Here is a 10,677-nt window from a genome sequence, read left to right as displayed (position 1 = left end):
TTCTTCAGACAAATATATAGACAAATTGCATATTTTGTTCACTGTCTTGATCCAAAATCATTGGACAAAAATTCATCTTTTAATAAGCATACACTTGCACACATAACTGTAGAAAGTGATACCTTAATCTTCAATTTATTTATTTATTTTTTTATTGTTTGAAGTATTACAAATTGTAGTTCATATGTCTCCTTTTTTTTCCCCATTGACCTCCCCCCCGGCCTCCCCTACCCCCCAGTACAAGCTTTTACCTGCCCCCCCCCCCAGAGTCTTGTATCCATTGGTTATGCTTATATGACTATGTATGCTTAAACACATGTGCCTCCCTGGGAAGAGCCTTATATTGGGTTTCTGAAGTCTTCACTGAGACTATTTTATGTCTTCAAACCATGGTCCTCGGGTTATGTCGGAGATCCGTTCCTACAGCGCGACGTAATGCGATTATCGCCGCAAGTCGGAACCCACCTACATAAGCACCTACGTCACTCACATGGAGCACATACACAGCAGTAATAAAGTGAAACAGTAAAAAAAATTTAAAAGAAAGATAACAATTCCTGACCTTTACTTGTGGTAAATAAATAATAAAAAACATAAAGCACATATGTATATATGTCGAAATGACGGAACTTTTTTTATATATAAATAAATGGGAGATGGTGATGTAACCACAAAACGACATGCATTGAATCTGACATAACCTGAGGGCTGTCTGTAACTGTCCCCTGGTGAGCAAGGGTAGAAGCTGATTCATGAAGTTATTTAAAAATATAGATCAGAGTGAGCCATTTTATTTACTCAAACCCTTTAAAGGTACTACATTGTCAAGAACCTCCAAATTCTCTACTTGCTATTCATGGTCTGAAATATTCTGGGAAATCAATAGTCCGCTTGCATCTCCCTTCACTGAGTCTTCCTCCATTCTCATGGGACACACCAGTTGGCTCACCATTTTCTTTAATGATACACCTTGTTGTTCTTGTCCTCTCTTCTCTCACTCCACTCCCAGCCAGTCTTGTCTACCTGTTGAATGATGCTCATCTTATTGGGCCATGACCCCAGGAACCCATTCCCCTTTTCACGTCAATATTGAGAAACTAATCTGTTACTACCAGAACTATAGAAGGAAGGTAGAGCTTAATATAAATCACCTCCCAAAAGGAGTAGCCTATTACACACATTGGCTGTATGGTATGGCCTATTGCTCCTAGACTACAAACCTGTACAGCATATTACTATACAAAATAACATAAGATTAAGTCAAGCATAAGGGAAAATGATGCAGGATGGAGACATGGGGAGCACCAGATGTCTGAGGCTGCTTGCTGTGTAACAGAATACAGTTTCACAGCAAACCTTTTTTTCATAAGTAGGAAGAATACACTCTAAAATAATAATAAAATGTAAAGTATAGTAAATACATAAAACAATAACATAGTCATTTATTATCATTATCAAATATTATGTTTTATACATTTTTTAATAAGACTGGCAACACAGTAGATTTGATGATACCAACATCCGCACAAGTGTGTTGTCCTGTGACTTTATGAAAGTGGCTACCATGTCACTCGGTGATTGGAATTTTTAAGCTTCAGTATAATCTTATGGGACCATCCATGCTTGACATTATGAGATACATCACTGCAGTTAAGGGCAGGGAGAGGTGGGGGTGTTGATACCACTGTGTCCCTAGCTTCTCAAGGTTTGTTAAATCAGTTGGAGGGGGTGAGCTTGCCAATTGCTGGCAGCAATTTTCAGGCTGCATGTGCTGTTGAAATGGTTTAGTCAACTCATTATTTCCCAGCTCTGACCTCCCTCTGCCAAACTAACTTCTCTGTCTGTGCTAACCTAAAAATAAAAGGGCCTTTCAAAGTGACAGGCAAACAAGCATTTATTTGAGATCAAAGAAAAACTATTCAGAAATCAGTAATTTAGGCAGAAACCCAAATAATGTTCCAATTAGGAGGCAAAGGCAGTGGGTATTTATGGGAATGGGAACAGTTACATCATGAGAAGGAAGGCGTTACTACTACTACAGGTAACATAACATAGTGATGTTAGTTCTAAACAATGTTTTAAATTTTCAGTCCAGTGGCCATCAGTCTAGTAGTGACAGTAACTGTTTTTCTGCTGGCTTTGCCAGCAGTTCTTGAGAAATAAGGTTGCTTAGGCCTAGTCCACAGGTTATTTTACTTTGTTTTAAACATTCCAGTTTCTCTGGCATGGCAGCTCCAGCTCCATTATAAAGTGGCTTTGTTATATCACTGTTTCTACCTGGATTCTCTTTTTTTTTAGTTATTTAAAAAAATTTGTATTTTTAAATTACACTTGACATTCAATATTATATGGGGTTTTCTTCTTTAAACAAGATGACTTTCTATTTAGCCAAGGATTAGCCTTAGGTCTCAGGGAGGGAATGACAATTAAACAATTCCCGTGTGAAAGAAGGAAATGCAAAAACAGAAAAAAAAAAAAAAAACAATGAAGAAGCAAAGCCAGCTGTTTCCTACAAACTTTTGACAACTTCGCAGCTGTTCACCGTTCTTTCTCCCCAGTGGAAACTGGCCTCTGCCCAGCCTGACAGCTGTGACCTTGCCACTGTCATTTCCCCTGAGATATGTTAAGTGAGCTCTGGGACACACGGTCAGTTCTTTACTCAGTTATGATCAAAGTTGTACTCTTCTTACAATAGCCATAATAGATGAGACTTTACAAATACTATCTCATTCAATCCTCAGAGTTACTCACTGAGAATGTCTGTACTATTAATCTCATTTGACAGAGGAGAAAAGTGAGACTTAAGCCATGTGTCTGAGGCATCTTTCCAATTCCAAGGCCTCTTCTCTAAACCGGAGGATTCCAAAATTTCTTCCCATCAGTAGAGTGCTTGTTAAACGCATAGATTTCCAGGCAGCCCACTCAGAAATCCTGATGAGTGTGGAGTGGAGCCCAGCAATCTGAAGGCAGGACTAAAATATTCACAGTGCTACTCTACATTTTTATAGACCGTGCTTGACACAGCCCTTGCACAATTCTTCGTTCTGATTGATTACCCCTTCCTCTGGGTTCTCAGGACACTGCTCTCAGGCTGGTACAGCAGGAACCCATTGTGTTACAATTAGCTGGTTTTTATCAGTCTCCCTGACTAGCTGGGGAACTACTTGATGTCCAGGATCCTGTTTCTTTTTGACTTCCTCTTCCTGGTGTTGCTGAGCAAGGGCCTGCTGCCTAGTACTCACAGAAGCTGAAACTATGACACTGGCTTTCAAGATAAAGAAAGAGCCTTTATTATATTTGTGGGTCGCCAGTGAGGAGACAGGAGATCCTGCTAAAATCTGTCTCCCCCACCCAAAGTTTGGGATGAATTTAAGGGGTTAGGGGGAACAGGCTGGTATGTGAAAGTGCTGGCCAGGCAGGTTTTGATTGGAAGCTTTGGAATTTGGACATTTATAAGATACTGTAAGGTGCTTCAGCACCGTCTTCTTGGACAATGGACCGTTCTCTTCGAAAGGGTTCCAGAGTTCATGTTCTGGTCCTTTGGTTCTATGGGGGACGGGGGTGGGGGGTGGCGGGTGGCAAGACTTTGGTTCCAGGTGCAGCCAGAGGTCAAGTTCTCTCCCCTGCTCATGTTTCAGCTGCATGTCTTGCACCTGTGGTCTGATTTATCAGAGAAGTAACTCAGTATCTTGTTAGAAGCAGGATAGAGCCATTTTGAGCTGGTTCTGCAGTTACATAGGATTGCTCCTTTCACTCATCTTTGCATAGCTTGCTTCTCCTTATTATTTGGGCCTTAATTTAAAAGGTCCCTCCTCAGAAAATCCTTTTCTGGTGACCTAACTAAGAAGCTCCCCACTCATTCATTGCCATGTCACCCTATTGCATCATCCAGCATGAAGCACAGAGCTTTGCATAGTAGGTGCTCAGTTAAAACTGAATTATCCAAAGGCAGATCAAATACATCCTTAGGGCACCAGAAAAACAGAGGCAACAAACATTTCAAACTACAGAAGCATCACTGGTCAGGGACTGACCGTTGTAGGTCTGCCTCGGGCCGGCCGGTAGTGTATGGGTTCTTGACTTCATGCAGGGAAGACTTCATACCAAGAGTCCAGGTGATTTTGAGAGAATGCTTATTAAAGCTGGGGACAGTGAGACAAAGGAAGGACTTAGGGTAGGAGATGCAACAGCAGAGAGCTGAGGTGGTGCCCCGCTTTGGCTCCCTGGAAACGTTATAGGAGAGAAGTGAGCCAGGGCAGGGCTGCTGTTACCTCACTGGGAAGTCTGAGAAAAGGGGCCTTGGAGACGGCTTCAGGGGGTTAGCCCCGGAGGAGCTGCCACTGCCAGTTGTTCCTGTGGTTGCAAGCCTCACGGGGACCCTTAGAGTTTAGGAGGAAGTAAAATGTTCATGCACGAGAACAGGCATGGGCATGCTCCAGGACAAGCCAGCGCTGGTATCCTTTGCCTTGAGGGTGTTTATCTCTCTTCTTCAGGGAGAAACTTGGGGGAGGGTTTCAGTAGAACATTCATCAGCTTTCCAGGTGGGTTTTTAATATCTGGATGCATCAAAATGAGCATATAGGCGAGTTTGCGATTATTCTTTGGTCAGCATTACTGCTTTACTTCTATCTTGCTTTTAACTTACTTTTATCTTGGGTCTGTCTCACTCTAATTGGTTTTTGTTATTTGTTCCCTTAATTCATCCATCCTTGGGTTTGGCTGTTCCAAGTCCCCATCATCCACCGGAATACAGCAACCTAACTGGCCTCTTCATTTGCCCCTTTGTCACTCACATTCCTTTGTTCGTACCAGACTATTTTAAGGATGAAGCCACATCTCCAGGCATCCCATCTTCATACAGAGGTGTTTCCCAGCTGGAAGAGGGAAAGGGAGAGCCCTCACTTTCCTCAGTTATCTCTTGAAAAGATCAGAAAAACATTTCCTAAGGCCTTGCTCTCTCATCTCATTGGCAAGAACTGTGTGGCTGTCCACCCCTAACCTAATCAGTGACAAAGGCAGTGCTTACCATGATGGCACAAAGCAATCCTGAGTTATAACCCTGGGGCTAGGGGAAAGCGCAGCCTTCCTTAAAGTTTACGCCCACTGATTTCTGAAAATACTCAGGTTTCTCTTGACAAAGGTAAAGGGGAACATGGATGTGAGACAGACCACCCATAAAGAAAGCGGTGTGTTTTGACAGGCAGTGGTGCACAGAGATGAGCCATATCATCCTCGAAAAAAAATTAAGGAAATCCTTATTACTCACAAGTTCATTCAAATATTGAGAGGAATGTCATTTTGTCATTTCCACTTGGGCTTGGATATTTTCCAGGCAGCGGTAAAGTAAGTCTACTTTCTTTTGTTGTCAAATGCCCAAGCACAGTATTTACACACAGCTCTTGTGTAGCTCCTAAGCCTTTTCACCCCCAGCTGAATTCCCCCAGCCTCCTCAGCCACCTTCACCAGGCCTTCTCCTTCGCATCCCTCCTCTTTCCTCAACCAACTACAAGAAACTCAGTTTTCAAGACCTCGCTCTGGAAAGCCCTTCCATCTTCCCGTGGACCATGATGTCCTGCATGCTCTGTGCGCAGGCCTCTCACTGTCCTCTTCAGCTCAACAGCTACGGAACTCTACGTGCCAGTCAGTGTGCCAAAGGCTTTACCAAGAGGCTCATTTAATCTTCACAAGAACCTAATAGATTCTGCCTTTAAAAAAAATAAAAAGAGGCCGCCCTCGCTCCCACCTGCAGCTGCCACTGCCCACGTGCCCACCACGGCCCGGCTGCACTCCAGCCGCGTCCTGACCGGGGGGCCCCCCCGGCAGCCTTCCACCCAGGCCTCGCTGGCGTGGCTTCTGCCCGAGCCAGCTCCTGGTGGGCCCATGTGGAGATGGGTCCCCCAGATCCCATCCTGGGAGTCACCGAAGCCTTTAAAAGAGACACCAACAGCAAAAAGATGAATCTGGGAGTTGGCGCCTTCGGGGACGATAATGGAAAGCCTTACGTGCTCCCTAGTATCCGGAAGGCAGAGGCCCAGATTGCTGCAAAAATCCTGGAATACCTGCCCATCGGAGTTTTGCAAGGCGTCTGCAGAGCTGGCCCTGGGCGAGAACAGCGAAGTGCTGAAAAGCGGCCGGTACGTCACCCTGCAGACCATTTCTGGAACCGGGGCCTGAAGGATCGGAGCCAGTTTCCTGCAAAGATTTTTCAAGTTCAGCAGAGATGTCTTTCTGCTCAAACCGATCTGGGGGAATCTCACGCCCATCTTCAGGGATGCTGGCCTGCAGGCTGTCGCTACTAGAACCCCAAGACGTGCGGCTTTGACTTCATGGGCGCCATGGAGGACATTTCCAAAATGCCACAGCAAAGTGTTCTCCTCCTGCATGCCTGTGCCCACACCCCCACGGGAGTGGACCCTCGCCCCGAGCAGTGGAAGGAGATAGCCTCCGTGGTGAAGAAAAACAATCTCTTTGCGTTCTTCGACATGGCCTACCAAGGCTTTGCCGGCGGCGATAGAAACACGGATGGCTGGGCTGTGCGCCACTTCATCGAACAGGGCATTAATGTTTGCCTCTGCCGGTCCTATGCCAAGAACAGGGGCTTATACGGTGAGCGTGTGGGAGCCTTCACTGTGGGCTGCAAAGATGCCGATGAGGCCAGAAAGGTGGAGTCACAGTTGAAGATCTTGATTCGCCCCATGTGTTCCAACCCTCCTGTCAACGGGCCGGATCGCCTCCACCTTCTGAAAAAGCCCCAATCTGCGAAAGCAATGGTGGCGGGAAGTGAAAGGCACGGCCGACCGCATCATTAGCATGTGGACCCAGCTGGTCTCTAACCTCAAGAAGGAGGGCTCCTCCCACATCACCGACCAGATTGGCATGCTTTGTTTCACAGGACTGAAGCCCGAGCAGGTGGAGCGAGCGGCTGGCCAAGGAGTTCTCCATCCACAGGACAAAGGATGGCCGCATCGCCGTGGCGGGGGTGGTCACCTCCGGCAACGTGGGCTACCTTGCCCATGCCATTCACCAGGTCACCAAGTGATTTCCTTGATGAGAGGAAGCAGAGACAACCTCCCTGCCGACCTCTGCTGCTGTGAGATGCACACGGAGGAAGAGGGAGGGTGGATGGTGGTGGGCGGATCATTTCCCTCAACCACAGTACCTCAACTCAGCGTTGGAATGGTTTCTCAGCAAAAGGACGTGTAGGGAACTAGGCAGGACATCTGTGGCTGGTACGTGGAACTTTGTGGCTCTAAACCAAAATCTCCCTCATCTGTGTGTCTCCAGCTTTTCCGAAAGAGTTTACAAGTACAAGAACGTCATAGCCAAAAACCTGTCAATCACACCATTGCAATATTCCAGAAGCTTTAACCGAAGCACCTGATGGTGTCGATGCCACGTATTCGAGCCTCTGTGAGAGACCTGGTTCCAGCAGTAATGGTCAGCCTCACATTTGTGCTCCCGGACTGAGCAGCCTAACCAACAGACCACATTACAGAAATCGTGCTTCGTGAAAGCCAGCGCATCGGCTGCCCCTGCAACAAGGAACACACCAAGATGCTGTTTCCGGTCTTACTTACTAGTAAGAAAAAAAGAAAGAAGGCTGTCCTTCTTGTATTTACTTGTGGGCGTGTTAATGTTCCCTTTTCTTCTATCAGCGCTGTGCTTTTCCATAGATACAAAGGTCTATACCAGCCTGGATTTTCACCCTCTTCTACTGCTTGAATGACCGTCAGCCCCACCCTGTAGCATTTACTCAACTGAAGAACAAAGAGCGTAATTTACTGCTCACCCCACACCCTCACCTTTATCAACAAAGAATGGCAGAGAATGGCTAACAGATTATTGCAACATCTTCTTCCGTGATTGCTTGTCTCCCACCAGGATGTTGCCTCTGCCCAGTTGGACCTTGTACCTTAGGGCAGTGTTGTTGTGTAGCCACTCCTCTCCTGTCCCAAGTCGATGATGCCGGGTTGAACCAGGCAAGAGGATATTCAGGTTTGGGTTTTAACCTCAGTGCGCTTCCAGCTGAGCTCGGGCTTCATTCACCCTTTGGAAAGATAACCACCATCTACTCTAATCGTGTAGTGTAGCCCAGTTTCCTGTTACAATAAATTTACTGCGACCCTCCCCCCCCCCAAAAAAAGGAACCCTATGAACCAGTTATAATTTTATCTCAATTTCATAAGTGACAAAATTGAAGCACAGAGAGATTAGGCCAGTGGTTCTCAACCTTTCTAATGCTGCGACCCTTTTAATACAGTTCCTCATGTTGTGGTGACCCCCAACCGTAAAATTATTTTCGTTGCTACTTCATAACTGTAATTTTGCTACTGTTATGAATCGTAATGTAAATATCTGTGTTTTCCGATTCATTGACAGTAGCAAAATTACAGTTATGAAGTAGCAACGAAAATAATTTTACGGTTGGGGGTCACCACAACATGAGGAACTGTATTAAAAGGGTCGCGGCATTAGAAAGGTTGAGAACCACTGGATTAGGCAATTTGGTAAGGTCACACAGGGAATAAATGATGAGGCCAGGATTCAAAACCAGATGATTAGACTACAGAGTATTGGCTCATAAGCACAACACTCTATAGAGTTCTTGTCTGCCCCCCACTTGGAGTTCTCCTTGCCTAGTGCCTGGCACATGCCTGGCGCATAGTGAATGCTTCACAAATGTTTAAGTGAATGAATAATTGATGCTCATTATCTTCTTTTCTTCTTCTTCTTCTTTTTTTAAGAACACTTTATTGATTTCTAGAGGAGAGGAAGGGAGAGGGAAAGAGAAACATTGATGTGAGAGCAGAACATTGATTGGCTGCCTCCTGTATGCCCCCTATTGGGGATCCAGCCCACAACCCCGGCATGTGTCCTGACTGGGAATCAAACCTGCAACCTTTTGGTATATGGGACAACACTCCAACCAACTGAGTCATAAAAGCAGAGCCTAAATGAATTTTTAAAGACAGTAAGAAGAGCATAATTTGTACTAGAAAAAAAATAAAAATGCCAATATAATAGAAAATTTGAAATTTAGTTTAAAAACTTTTAAAAAGAATTAAAGACATAAATGAATCATTATTTTATCAAAATTCATAAAATTTTGAATTGTTATCTGTTCTGTTCAGTTAAACTTTTTCCTGTGTATGTCAGAGTCAATTGAGAGATTTTCTATCAAAAGCATTAGATCCCTCTCCCTCTGTCAAATGAATGTATGGTTAAGGGCTTTGGACCTACCCAGACCCAAGTTTGAATGTGATTTTGTTATCTCTTTAAATCTCCATATTATCTTAATAATATTTAATTCTCAGGTTTGTTACTATTAAATGTGAGAATAGTTACAAATCCCTTCCTCAATGCTCAGCAAACTTTATTTTCTTTCTGCTACACCTGACCTCCCACATCTGTCCAGGGCTTTTATTCATTTGGGGCTGCCACACTCTGCTTTGTGTTGTTAGATCCCTCTTAGTAAGAATTTGTCCTAAACCTCTTTATGTTGCCCCATTGTACCCCTGCTGTAAATATTTTTTTTTTGAACTTTGTACTGATATTTATTTATTTATTTATTTATTTAATAAATCTTTATTCAGATTATTACAATTGTTTCTCCTTTTTCCCCCCATAGCTCCCCTCCACCCGGTTCCCACCCCACCTTCTGCCCTTACCTCCCCCCCACTGTCCTCATCCATAGGTGTATGATTTTTGTCCAGTCTCTTCCTGAACCCCTGCATACCCCTTTCCCCCTGAGAATTATCAGTCCACTCCTTTCTATGCCCCTGATTCTATTATATTCACCAGATTATTCTGTTCCTCAGGTTTTTAATTCACTTGATTTTTAGGTTCGCTTGTTGATAGATATGTATTTGTTGTTCATAATTTTTATCTTTACTTTTTTCTTCTTCGTCTTCTTTAAGAATACCTTTCAGCATTTCATATAATACTGGTTTCGTGGTGATGAACTCCTTTAGCTTTTTCTTATCTGTGAAGCTCTTTATCTGCCCTTCAATTCTGAATGATAGCTTTGCTGGGTAGAGTAATCTTGGTTGTAGGTTCTTGCTATTCATCACTTTGAAAATTTCTTGCCACTCCCATCTGGCCTGCATAGTTTCTGTTGAGAAATCAGCTGACAATCGTATGGGTGCTCCCTTGTAGGTAGTTAGCTGTTTTTCTCTTGCTGCTTTTAATATTCTCTCTTTGTCTTTTGCTCTTGGCATTTTAATTATGATGTGTCTTGGTGTGGTCCTCTTTGGATTCCTTTTGTTTGGGGTTCTGTGGGCTTCCTGGACTTGTAAGTCTATTTCTTTCACCAGGTGGGGGAAGTTTTCGGTCATCATTTCTTCAAATAGGTTTTCAGTATCTTGCTCTCTCTCTTCTTCTGGCACCCCCATAATTCTGATGTTGGTATGCTTGAAGTTGTCCCAGAGGCTTCTTACACTATCTTCAACTTTTTGGATTTTTTTTTCTTTTTGCTTTTTTAGTTGAGTGTTTTTTGCTTCTTTGTATTTCAATTCTTTGAATTGATTCTTGTGTTCCTCTAGTCTGTTGTTGGGTCTCTGTATAATATTTTTTATTTCAGTCAGTGTATGTTTAATTTCTAGTTGGTCCTTTTTCATATCTTCGAGGGTCTCGTTATATTTATCGGCCTTTTCTAGGATATTCTTGAAAAGCCTTAAA

At 43.9% G+C, this 10,677-nt stretch overlaps 1 pseudogene across 1 annotated transcript; it reads left to right on the top strand.

The window, feature by feature from the left end:
• The first annotated feature begins 403 nt into the window (after nucleotides 1-403).
• Nucleotides 404-7,039, top strand: LOC308241225 (aspartate aminotransferase, mitochondrial-like; annotated as a pseudogene). Its single transcript has 2 exons — nucleotides 404-432; nucleotides 5,592-7,039. The product of its transcript is annotated as an aspartate aminotransferase, mitochondrial-like (transcript).
• Nucleotides 7,040-10,677: the final 3,638 nt, after the last annotated feature.

This window comes from Plecotus auritus, assembly GCF_963455305.1.
Source record: "Plecotus auritus genome assembly, chromosome: 2".
Lineage (NCBI taxonomy): Eukaryota > Metazoa > Chordata > Mammalia > Chiroptera > Vespertilionidae > Plecotus > Plecotus auritus.
Note: the sequence above shows the minus strand (reverse complement) of the source record. Positions and strands in the feature narration are given on the sequence as shown.